A 12,966-nucleotide genomic window follows, 5' to 3' on the forward strand; every position below is an offset into this window, starting at 1 on the left:
CTCGGTAATTTCTGCTTGAAAGGTTTGGGTCGAAATCCGAGAGCACAACTTGGGAACAGTGCTTGCACTGACACGTATGTCCTACCGATGCTCTCTTCCCCTGTTTTTCTGACCGCTAAGGGCACTTATTTTGTATGTTATGAACGCGCATATACATGGTTACCCCGTGATTTTTCGGGTACCTGTTATATTGCGAATCTTTTACCATCGACTTTCACAGTTGCCTCAGACTATCACAAAACTAGAGTTGTGAGAGGCGTTATTAGCAAAGAGGATACTGCCGGTCAAGAAGCAGGAGACTTCTTTAAGGGTTTCTTGCCGTTTTGGGGACCTATGGTTAATAGTAGGAACCTAAGACAGTTGACCCGTGTAGTTGAGTCGACTGCTAATATTACTGCAAGTGCCCTTGGTAATTTAACAGCTGAACTTCAGGCAGATAGACTCATGACGTTGCAGAACCGTATGGTTCTAGATGTTGTTCTTGCAGATAGAGGTGGTGTGTGTAAAGTTATCCATTCGAGTTGTTGCATTTTTATTCCTGACAATGCTCCAACTGTCTACCAAGCCATCTCGAAGTTGCACAAGATTTCCGAGTCCATACACGTGGACGAAGGTAATTGGACGCTTCTAGGATGGTTTTGGGGCCTGATGTCAACTTGGGGTTGGAAGATTCTGATGATCGTAGGGGTTGTTGTAACGTTTCTGTTCACGTGTTGTCTTTGTGTACAGTGTGGTCCTGCCTTATGTGGCCTCTGTGCTACAACGTGTATAAGACGGCCATCCGTTATCAAGGAGACGTTGATGAATAGAATGATGTTTCAGCAGCAGCTGAACGATCTGATGAATATTGAAATAGATTTCGATCTTGACTAGTGCTTGCCTACATGAGGGCAAAAGGAGCGTCTGAGGTTCCGTGTGGGACGGAACGACACTTTTTGAGTGGTGACGAATATGGATGAGTTTGGTGTCTACGAACCGCAAATGACGAGTATAGTGGGTCTACGCAGTTTCGCTATGCAACCACGTATGGTTCATCTTGTTTTTGGGTTTGTTCATCCGAACACTCGGGTTCCATTTTAGATACAGCATCCATTTTGTTTCTTGCCCTCAAGTAGCCAGCGAACGGACTTTGTCCGCTTCGTGACCCTGGGATTCCCAAGCTTACACGAGGGACACGTGTTTCTTTGAGGGTGACTTTTTACGATGAGGGAAATGACACGGCGAAGGCAGATGGCCCCGCTCGAGGCTCATCTTGCCGTGCCGGTCTATTGTTTCAGTCATGCATACATTGGACACGAGGTCTTTGATCCCGTTATCAAGTTTCCTTTATTACTCCCAACACTCTTTCCTAATCTGTTGTGCATCCTTGTCCTTTCTTTGCATTTGTTTTCGTCCCTTTTCCTAATGTGTTTACGGTCAGGATGGAATGTGTTTTATTGCGGAAAAGATATGTTTTTACAGTTGGTAACCGGCAATGCTGTTGTAATTATGTTCCGGCCTCCTGAAACATGAACACTACTTTGTTGAAGTTTATTGTGGGAACTGAGTTGTAACCTTTGTTCGCCATACTGTGCAATGGCAAAAACGTGTATAAAAGGAGCGATCCACTTTTGCAAATCGAAGCAGTCTCCGAGAACCTACACGTTGTGTACTTCTTGTGACCTCTGTATCCCTGCAGTAAATAAACGCTGATCTCTGACGTCGCTGGAAGTGTCCCGTGTCTCTGTGTTTTGTACGCCAGAACAGGTAACCCACGAAGGTTTCAGGTGTTGTTCCCTGGCACCGCTGGGTCTTAGAATAACCCAGTCCTTCATGTCCATGCTGGAGTCGGTTAGAGGTTCACTTCATGCCAGGCTTGTCATGGAACGCTGCTGTGACCTGTGACTGAGATGCAGTTCAGCTGCCCCTGACCTTCATCCTAAGAAGGAAGATAGGTGCGTAGAAGAAGGGTGCAGGCTTGCACACCCAAGAAAGAGTGCATTCCTTAAATGCACTAAGGCTGGCTTCCTGACATACAATACCAAGGTATGGGGTTGGGTGATTCCAAAACGGCCTCCCGGCGGAAGAAAACTCCCTATAAGCTCTCTTTAGCATAGGGACATTTGGACCAGATAGAAGTAATGTTATGAAAACGTGCATGGTTGAATTGGTTGTATTTTTCACCATTCTAATAATGCTTATTGCAATGATATGTCTCTTCATTTTTATAATGCACCTCATGCTATATTAAAAAAGATTAGAGCTTTTCAATAAACGTTTGAAAATTCAATACTGTATCTTTTCTTTGTGACACTTTGGGCATGCATGAGTGACAAACAAAGGGGTTTGATCTGTTTCCATGATTTCCTTGGGAATCAGAGAGTCATGTTCTAGGTTAATGACAACATCTATAATTCTGTAGGTTTAGGAGTTTAGATGCAGTACTGTGAGCCACCCAAAAAGATTATGTGGTAAGACTCAGTCCCTGTATTATGAAGTTTTATATTTCCACATACACAGCCCTACTAATATTGTAGGAACCATATAACGGCAGTGCAGCAAGCAAAGTTGCTGTGCTGCATTGCATGAACTGGAGAAAGTGAAACTGTGCCATAGCTACAAAGAAATAGCGCTATTCTGCTCTCTCCATGCGCTGGTGCACTTTGTGTATTCATGCCCCAACTCAGGCACCCTTGCACCACCATGCAAGGATGTATGTGTTGTGATCTATATAAGTTTGCTAGGTGCTAAGTACTTAAAGTGCAGCTATTTTGGCTCGAAAATATTACATAAGCATGACAATACACTGTTAAAGCAGACTATTAATTATACATGCTTTACTAAAGGAAAACTTATCCTTGGTAAAAGCCGGTAGCAGAACACATAATATTCCTGATACTAAGCGCTTCACACTGTATGCACATGAGTTTGAGGCAGTTTTGCTAAATTTTAATGCAACACAGAGCTGCAACCAAAATTTCTGTGCTCTGTTGCATGAAAAGGAGAGAGCAAAACTACACTTTATCTATTGATATGGTTCTGTTGCTTTCTCTCCTAGTGCCAACACACACTCCTGCATCATAGCGCAAAGGGGTATATGTGATGTCAAGTATACTTTTTGTACCAGGATGGTACCATTTCAGTACAAAATACTGTGCTTTGTGAAAATGTAATACCTTTCCCGCTTTCCATGTGAGCTGTAGTGGCTTTACATGGCCTCACTGATATGGAGTAAGACAAAGCAGCGCAATTCGCTTGCTTGCCTTACTCTGCATCAAGGAGGTGTTCCATGGGCATTGCCGTGGATTTTCCCATGCAACACCCATGGATTTTGACTTACTTAATCACAAAAAATTGGGGCAGCGCCAAAACCTTCCACCTCCCAGGAGCAGGCATAACGTGGAGAAAGGTTTTTATTTCTCCTCGTTTTTTCCTCTTTCCATGTGTGCTGCATTCTGCTCACCTACCTTGCAGGAGTGCAACCTTGGAAAATAGGATACTTCTTAGTGCACCTGAAACCATTCTCTGAGATCCACGTTTAAGTGATAGAGGAGTTTATGTGCACATAGAGGGGATGTCCTTTTATGGCTCTGTTGAGAAACAATAGTGTAGGAGAACGCCCTTCTAATCCCTACTTAGATCCTTTCTACACTTAGGATGGCAGGCTTCCTGCTACTCAGCTTTAATGGTGCCTGGTCTTGCCCCTAATATATTTTCTCAGATTCAAGTGTAAACGAAGGGGGTCGCTGCCTGTGGTTCAGCTAAAGACGAAGCCTAAAGTCCCTTGGTCATCCAGTACCCCTACGTGTGTGTTTTCAAGAAGCTCTGTGCTCAGCGGCAGAAGTGCTGGCTTTCGATCCACCCCTTCTAAGTATGGTCATTATGTCTAATTTAGCTTCCCGAATGTCAGGGAATGGTTGTAATAGCGAGTCTTCCTGGAAGAGGATGGTAGTCCTCAGCATGCACAGTTTGGCAGGGTGTCACTTTGTCCCAAGCTGAGTATGTCAGAGTCTGTCAGCCAACATCCTATTATTATTAAAGGACCATTACAGCCATATCAGCAAATCGTAGAGCTAAAGCACTGCAGGCAGCAAGAGCACTGAGAATGTCAGCACTGAGGAGTAAAGCAATAAACACAAAATCCATTGAAAGTAAACTAAAACACAAACATATCATCCCCAATAGATACGGCTTAAGATAAAAATCCCAGAGCTCCATTTTCAGTAGTATATCCAGATAGAAGATAAAAAGGCCTTCATATTAATTATTGATGTATTTATTTAGGATGTTCAATAAAGCACAGTGATGCCTTTCCTCCACTTCAGTTCAAAGCAAACTACATAGTTCAATTGTTAAAACAGCGCTCTCTAACCTTTCCTATAGTGAAAGCTACTTCTGATCATCAGCACCTTTCCTGAGCCACTTCACAACATCAGGATTTTGAAAGACTACATAACTTCATCACCACAATTCAAGTTCTCCCACTTAGGCTGCAGTGAGCATTCCACATTGTCGCAATAGCTACATCACAAAAGGATTACCTGTGAAGTCAATAAAGACTAAGCACATAAAGAAAAAGAAGGCGCAAAGATAAATAAAGTCAACAAGACAGGTATGAAGAAAGAAGACTGAGGAGGAAAGGCAGAAGGAAAGTAAGGAAGGAAAAGTAGGAAGATGGGTTAAAAGAAGAAACAAGAGAAGAAAGCAAGAACGTAAGATAGGAGAAAAAAGAAAGGGATAACACGAAAGAAGCAGATTAAGTAACAATAAAAAGAAAGCATAAAGAAAGAAATGAAGATAGTGGAAAAAAGAAAGAATTAAGCAGACAAATAGAAATAGAGGGGAAAAAAGAAAGCAACAGAAAAAAGGAAGGAAGAAAGGCAAATACAACAAAAATAGGAAAAAGGAGTAAAAGAAAAACGAAGATAAAGAAAGAAAAAAATGAAAGCAGCAAACAAAAGTGAAAGATAAGAAGGGGTGAAAAAGATAAAACCACTAAGGGGCATATTAGCAAGACCGGCGATAAAATTATCGCCGTTCCTGCCGCTAAATCGGCGATATTGGGCTTGCTAATATGCGTTATATAATTCCAATAGAAGCCCAGGTTAGATGTCCTGCACATCTAACCTGGGGGCATATTAGCAAGACTGGCAATAAAATTATCGCAGTTTTAGCGGCAGGAAACTGCCGCTAAAACGGCAATAAGGAGCTTGTTAATATGCGTTATGAAATTCCAATAGAAGCCCAGGTTAGATGTCCTGCACATCTAACCTGGGCTTCTATTGGAATTCTATAACGCATATTAGCAAGCCCATTATCGCCATTTTAGCAGCAGTTTCCTGCCGCTAAAACGGCGATAATTTCATCGCCGGTCTTGCTAATATGCCCCTTAATGTAGTGAATGAAAGCTGAGGACGATGAGAGGAAAATAAAGAAAATAAGTAGAAGCAAAGCATGAGCAAGAAAAAGTAAAATAAATGAAAAAGAAGGTAAAAGGAAACAGTAATAAGGAACAAAAAAGTGAAAGGAGAAATTTTGAAAAAGACAGGAAAAGAAAAATAATTGAAAAGAAAAACAACAGCTAGGAAAAGTAGAAAAGGAAAGAAAAAGAAAAAGAGAAATGCAAGGTGAAAGGAAAGTAGGAAAGAAAAAAAGAAAGAAAGAAAGAAAGAAAGAAAGAAAGAATGAATGAATGAATGAATGAAAATGGAGAGAAAGCAAGCAAGAGAGTGAGAAAACAAAATGAATCAAGATGTAAAAAGCTGAATACAAAAGAAAGAGGAAGCTAATAAAGGAGAGTAGAGAAAGAAAGGAGAAAAATGAAGAAAAAGAGAAAGAAAGAGAAATCAAGAACATTTTCTGAAGAGGTTACTCTGCAATGTGAGCTTCCTAGGCTTCACAGAATAGGGTGCACAATGTTTCAAAGTTGTGCCCTAGGTAAAGGGCAGCTGCATATTATCAAACCAGCTGACAGGCAACTATGTGCGAGCTACTGAGATGCAGGCAACGACCTCAACTGCTAGTCATATGGTTCTGATATCAAGATGAGTATCTGCCTTTGCGTTCCTTCTTCTTGATGAATTGCTGCCTAATCAGATGAGTGGACATTGTTCGAAGACTTCTTGTAGGGATAAAGCTTCTGAAGCTATTTGGGGCTTTATCCCCTGTCCACTTAATGAATGATGGGGGCATATTATCAAGACAGGCGATCAAATTATCGACGCTTTAGCGTCAGAAAACTGCCGCTAAAACAGCGATAATGGGCTTGATAATATGCTCTATGGAATTCCAATTGAAGCCCATGTTAGATGAGAAGGACATCTAACCTGAGCTTCAATTGGAATTCCATAGAGCATATTATCAAGGCCATTATCGCCGTTTTAGCGGCAGTTTTCTGCCGCTAAAGTGGCGATAATTTTATCGCCTGTCTTGATAATATGCCCCTTGGTATTGTGTCCTCTTCTCCCTCACTTTAAAATCTACATCGCTGCTGCTGTCAAAGGTATGATTACAATATACACCCATATAGTTTCAAGTGTTCTCTTAAAATGATCTTCAACCCACAGAGATATTTCAATTTTCAATTCTAACTTTTGTGAAGTTTATTCTTTTTTACTTTTCATTAAGCCGTATCAGTGTTTTCCTGACTCGAGGTTTTAATAAGTTAAATTATGCGTAAGCCAACATGCAGACAAAATGTCGGACAAAAGTTGGATGAGCGTGAATTTATTTACAGGGTCTTTTTTTTAACTAAATTTGTTGCATACTGACGTTTATTCCCACAGAAACATTTTTCAAGGAATTGTGGACCTTACTTAAAAAAAAAGCAACAAAGAGAAAATCCGGCACTGTATTTTGGTGAACAGAATGTGTACCATTGCCTCCTATCATGGCTTATGGATGACCTTTACTGGTTTAGACATCCTAAAAAGTGAAAGCAAAAGGTGACACTCTCTGTATTCCACAATTGCCCTCTCTAGTGTTTCTCGGAAAATCCAGTAGGGCACGTCTATATATATTTTGCAGTATGGCCTGAAATCGTAAGCAGGCTGTGGCAAGGTTGTTTCTTGACTTCTTATATTATTTGGCGTATTTCACGTTGTTGGTGATTGAGAGTGGGGCTTGGGAGATAGAAGGAATTGGATACAGATCCAGGGTATGCTACAGGTACGGTGTGTGTGTATGTATAATATATATATATATTACTTACTGGCGGTTGCCAGTAAAGGTAGTTATATTTAGGACCTAGTTTCCATAGGAAGCAATTTTTTACTTGTCTATGACTTTGGTGCCGTTTGACGAATCTTCACTAAATGTTCCCAGAAAAGTGTCCCACTTTGTCTAGTTGTGCATGGAATGTTTCGAGGTGATCCGTCAAACAGGGGCTGAGAAAAAAGAGAGTGAGATTTTAGACACGACTACAGCCCAGACCACTGAACGGAATTACACCAAATTGGGCAGAAAGCTAGATTTTGGTCCTGAAAAGGTGTTTCTTGTGATTTGGTGTAAATGTGTTCAGTAGTTTGTTTAGATATTCAAGGGAAAACAAATTTGTAAATCTAGAAGCACAAACCCTTTGCGAATTCAACAGATGTCATACTGAGATCTGATTGGCTGTCAACTCTTCAACCAGGAAGTTTTGGCAGCCATTTTGGGACTCGGACTCAGCTGAATCCCAAAGTTTTGGTGTTTCTGAAATGACGGCAGGACAGCCTCTGGAGCTGGGGAAGCTCTTTCCCAGCTCCTGAGACTGTTTTGATTGAAAGGAAATCCCTCAGGTGCCCGCATCAGAGGGATTTCCTGTGCCATGTGCGTGGATCGCCGGGAGTCATCCGACGCACATGAGCCCTGTGGCGTCAGATGAACCCGACTGTCTGACGCACAGAAAGGGTTAACCTCATGTCCTTTTCAGATGTCAGGGTGTGTTATAAGAGTGCTTAGATGGGTGTTAAGAACAATGGAAAGGCGAGGGAGGCATTAAAGACACTTTACAATTTGTGATTTTTTTCCTCTGTAGATTGTCATGAGGCCACAGCAGGCTGTGACAAATAATAGTTTGTCTTAGTTATTTGCCTAATTTTCTGTAAACCAACTGTAAACAATCTAGAATATGCAAGAGTGGAGGCCTTCCTGGAATCAGATTTTATCTCACACACTGATATAAGAGTTAGCAGCTTAACCTCTGCAATTACATACTTCAGCACAACTTCTGAACAAGTCTTCTCCAAAAAGGAGAAGCTGTGATAGTTCATTGCTAACAACTTGGCTCGAAGTCTGAGAAGCCATCATTCAATAATAATCATAATAATAATAACAATAATCTCTTTGTACAGTACGCAGGGGTTTCATAAGAAGCATCCCAGCATTAATGAAGTAGAGAGTCCTAAAATACATGAAGGGGATCAGGTAATCAGTGATAACTCCAAGAGGGCCTTGTGTAAAACAATGAGAAGAGTGTTCTAGAGTTTAGACATAAGAAATGAAAAAGATCTGACCCTCTTCTAGACTAAAAAAATTTAGGAACTTGTAGCAGACAGATATTCTTATATTTAAGAGATCTAGATTGAAAGAAGGGTTTGAGTCTTTTAATTATGTAATTAGGACCTTTTAGGGATAGAGCTCTAGAGGCAAAAGTTAGGACTTAAATTTAATGTGTTTGATCAAAGGCAACCAGTGGAGACCCATCAAATGTGTAGTGATAGATGGCCGGAACGGTGTTCTGAAGATCAATCTTGCTGCTGCATTCTGTCCAATCTGAAGCAGTGACTCAAATGCGCTAGAAGGTCCAGGTAGAAGCTGGTCCAATCCAAATGTTACTACTGTGTTAACAATGGACTTTCAAGTATGTTTTGCAACTGAATGAAGCATTTTTAAGAGACCTGAGTTTAGAGAAACACAAGGAAGAAATGTGCTAAATTTGAGGTAAAAAAGAGAGATTGGTGTTGATTTATTCACAAACTTCTCATTGTGGGGCCAGGCATGGGAGTAATACCTAGCTCATCTGCCCACCATCTGCTTTAATCTGGAAAGCAGTTAGCCCCAAAGAAAGAATTGCAGTTTTATCTAAATTTAATTTGAAGAAGTTGTTGTCCATCTCTTCTCAAATATTGCTTGAAAGTTGTCAGAAATTCACCCTTGTTTCACGAAAAGACAAGAGAAATTGTTTGTCATCAGCATAGGAATTTACATGTACACCTCAATTTTCAATTACCAGACAATGGTTGCAGGAATATATTGTATAAGATGAGTCTCAAAGCCGCGCCCTGTTGACCAGATAGCAGAGTGGTGTGGTGGTCGATGTGAACGGCGGAAGATAAACTGCCTGAGACCTGTCCTTAAGGATAGATTTCACCCAAGCAAAGGCCTGTCCTTGGATCTCAGTCTTTTTTACCCTATCTAACAGAATCTGTGGTGAAAAAGCAGCTGATAAATCAAGTGAGACCACCATAGCCGACAAGCCCTGGTCTAAGTTTCCTTTAATAAATCCTGTTACTTCTAGTAAGGCAGAGTCAGTTTTATAGCCCTTCGAAAATCAGATAGTGTGTCACCTAAGTGATTATAAGATTCTAGGAAGTGAGTCAGAGGCTTTTTAACAAATTTGTCCTTAGCCTTAGAGGCTGCAGGCAAGAGTAAAATTGATCTAAATTTACTTATGACAGTTGGATCAGCTTTTGGTTTCTTCAGTAAGGGAAGCAGTAGAGCTTGTTTCCAGCTCCTAGGAAAAATAGCCGTTACAAAGGAATTATTCAAAATATTGTTTAACACTGGGTTGATAGTAGTAGATCTTCTCTACTAAGAGGGGCCAACTTTCATAGGATGGCGTTCAGATTTCAGGCCAAGTAAGTCAGCAGGTTGAACTTTCACCTCTTTTTGCAATCTGTGGCATTGCTGCAGACTCTTTGTATGGGAATGAGGGTGCACAATTTTTTTTATTGTAATGTTGGTTGCCCACTTAATTATTACTAAACACTGAAAGTCTTCTATAGGCCCTAGGTTTGCTGAATAGGCTAGTAGGTTGAAGATAGTTAGTGAAAGAGAGCTCTGGTATCATATTCGCATCAATCAAAAGATTACATTATAATATGATATGGGGCTTTATTATAGTAGGTACGCCTTCACACAAGGTCACCTAGGAGACTATCCCTCAAATATGTTTGGGATAATCTTGACAGGACATCTTGCTCTTATTACTGTTCCAGCATCATAATTCGTTTGATCTTTGTGTCTCTTACAAGTTTTATATTGTAAGTTTAAGTGTCATTCGATGCAAATGGTTGATGTAAAAAACTTGGCAGGAAAAACTCAGCCATTAAGGTGTTGGAAATATGATGCAAACATGTGAAACACTGTATTAATCTTCAGATGAAGCAAAATTTGAGCTCTTCACTCATATGATAAATACCAAAAAAGCCACAAAAATGTGTCTAAAAATAATGAGAAGGAATACTAATAAAACTTGAGCTTTAAAAAACATTGAAGGAACAAGAAAAACCTTTTAGAAACATGTTTAGCTCCACAAATATGCTACATTTACTCCTCTAGCATCCATTTGTCCTCTGGAAATCAAGACATTGGAGTCTGACATTTTCTGCACGTGTCTGCCACGCCATGGCCCCTGTGGATGGTAGCGGTGTGGCAGCTGAGCTTTCATACTAGAAGAACTAACTGAGCACATATAGCTTTAGTAATTCCTTTTAAGCTTTAGGTTTCAATCTCCATCCTTGAAAGGATTATATCCACTTTTTATACCATTTAATGTGCTACCTATCACACTGGAAGGAGCCATGTTCATCTACCTTGGCTTCTGTCCCTGTATTCCACACTTGAAATATCGTTCATCTAAACCCCTTGTTTTTCATGTCTCACACAGAAGTAGATCTGTCTTCATCCTTTCTTGAAGAGATGGTTGGAGAGCTGTATATCTCCGTGCAAGGATGCTACTTCCAACCATTGAAATTCAGAAAAGCAGAGCTCTTCCAGAGTCAGTAGGGGCATGTGCTCAAACTGTGCTCCATGACTGAATCTGACCCTTCATTTTCCCACAGCCATATGTTGAGATAGCAGCAGCAGGAACACCATCCAAGCAGTGGCGGCTCGTGGAGGGAGTGACGCAGGGCAGTGGGGCAGAGAGGGGGAGGGGCAGGGTGGGGGGTAGTAAACTCCGGCTCACGGCCGACCGGAGTAACGTAAGTAAATAAATAAATAAAACGAATTTCAATACGCGCGCTGAAAAGCATTTGGCGTTTCAGTGTGCGTAATGACATTTGTTTTATTTAACATTATTTACATTACTCCGGTCGGCCATGAGCTGAAGTTTACTACCCCCCACCCTGCCTCTCCCCAGCCCCACCGCCCCGCGGCACTCCCTCCACGAGCCGAGGTATAACTGCATACATTATTTCTGAGTGTTTTTCCTACATGACAACAATTTTCATGATTTATCTATTTGCTCTAATAAGATAATCAGGACCACCGGAGTCATGGCTGATAGGATAATTTGGAAAAGTATTTCTAATTGTACTTATGCAAAGCCAAACATGTCTTACTCTTAGTAATGTAATTTTAAATTGTTTTTAAGCAGCACTTCCTCATCATCTCTTTGTGCAGAAATTACAGGCGCCAATATTACCTAATTTATTAACCGCATTTTTAACAAATGTATTGGTGTAGAAGACTTGGTCGATATTCATCTTGTTAATGACAGAGTATTGAATAGATCAGATATGAACAGTTAACTCATATGCCCAGCACCTTATAAAAATGTTCAGCTATATCCTCTTCCTTGATGTATGGAAGCTTTATTTTTCTAGCTCAAAGGGCATAATCATTACATATCTTTTTGGTACAGAGATGCTTGTTTAGCTCTGCCTATGCATTGCAATTCAAACGCTAACTGTTTATACCCTTCAAAGACATAATCTCGCACGCACTTAAATCTAAAGCTGCCGTCTCAAGGACCTCTGTCCTCGACTTCAATATTGATCAGAATAAAAACCCACGCCAAGGATGTCCTTTCTCTACTTAATTGCTGTTCAGCATCCAGTCCATACGAAAGACCCCTTTCCCCCACTTCCTTGCTGTTCGGTATCTAGCCGATCCCAAAGACCTCCTACCATCACTTCCTTGCTGTTCAGTATCTAGCGCACCCCAAAGACCTCTTACCATCACTTCCATACTGTTCAGTATCTAGCCCACCCCAAAGACCCCTTTCCCCCACTTCCTTGCTGTTCGGTATCTAGCCGATCCCAAAGACCTCTTACCATCACTTCCATACTGTTCAGTATCTAGCCCACCCCAACAACCTCTTACCATCACTTCCATACTGTTCAGTATCTAGCCCACCCCAACAACCTCTTACCATCACTTTCAAACTGTTCAGTATCTAGCCCACCCCAAAGACCCCTTTCCCCCACTTCCTTGCTGTTCGGTATCTAGCCGATCCCAAAGACCTCCTACCATCACTTCCTTGCTGTTCAGTATCTAGCCCACCCCAAAGACCTCTTACCTCCACTTCCATACTGTTCAGTATCTAGCCCACCCCAAAGACCTCTTACCATCACTTCCTTACTGTTCAGTATCTAGCCCACCCCAACGACCTCTTACCATCACTTCCTTGCTGTTCAGTATCTAGCCCACCCCAAAGACCTCTTTCCTGCGCTTCCATACTGCTCAGTATCTAGCCCACCCCAAAGACCTCTTCCCTCCATTTCCATACTGCTCAGTATGTGCCCCATCCCATGGACCTGTTACCCTCCCTTCCATACTGTTCAGCATGTGGCCCATCCTAGGCATTCTTTCCTCCACCTCCTTACTGTTTACTTTCTAGCCGATCCCATGGACCTGTTTCCTCCACTTCCATACTTTTCAGTGCCTAGCCCATACCAGGTCTTTTTTCCTCCACCTCCATCCTGTTACTTTCTAACCCATCCTAGGAACCTATTTACTCCACTTCCATTCTGTTCATCCTATAGCCTCTTCCCTTGTGCA

Source organism: Triturus cristatus, chromosome 1_2 (genome assembly GCF_964204655.1).
Source record: "Triturus cristatus chromosome 1_2, aTriCri1.1, whole genome shotgun sequence".
Lineage (NCBI taxonomy): Eukaryota > Metazoa > Chordata > Amphibia > Caudata > Salamandridae > Triturus > Triturus cristatus.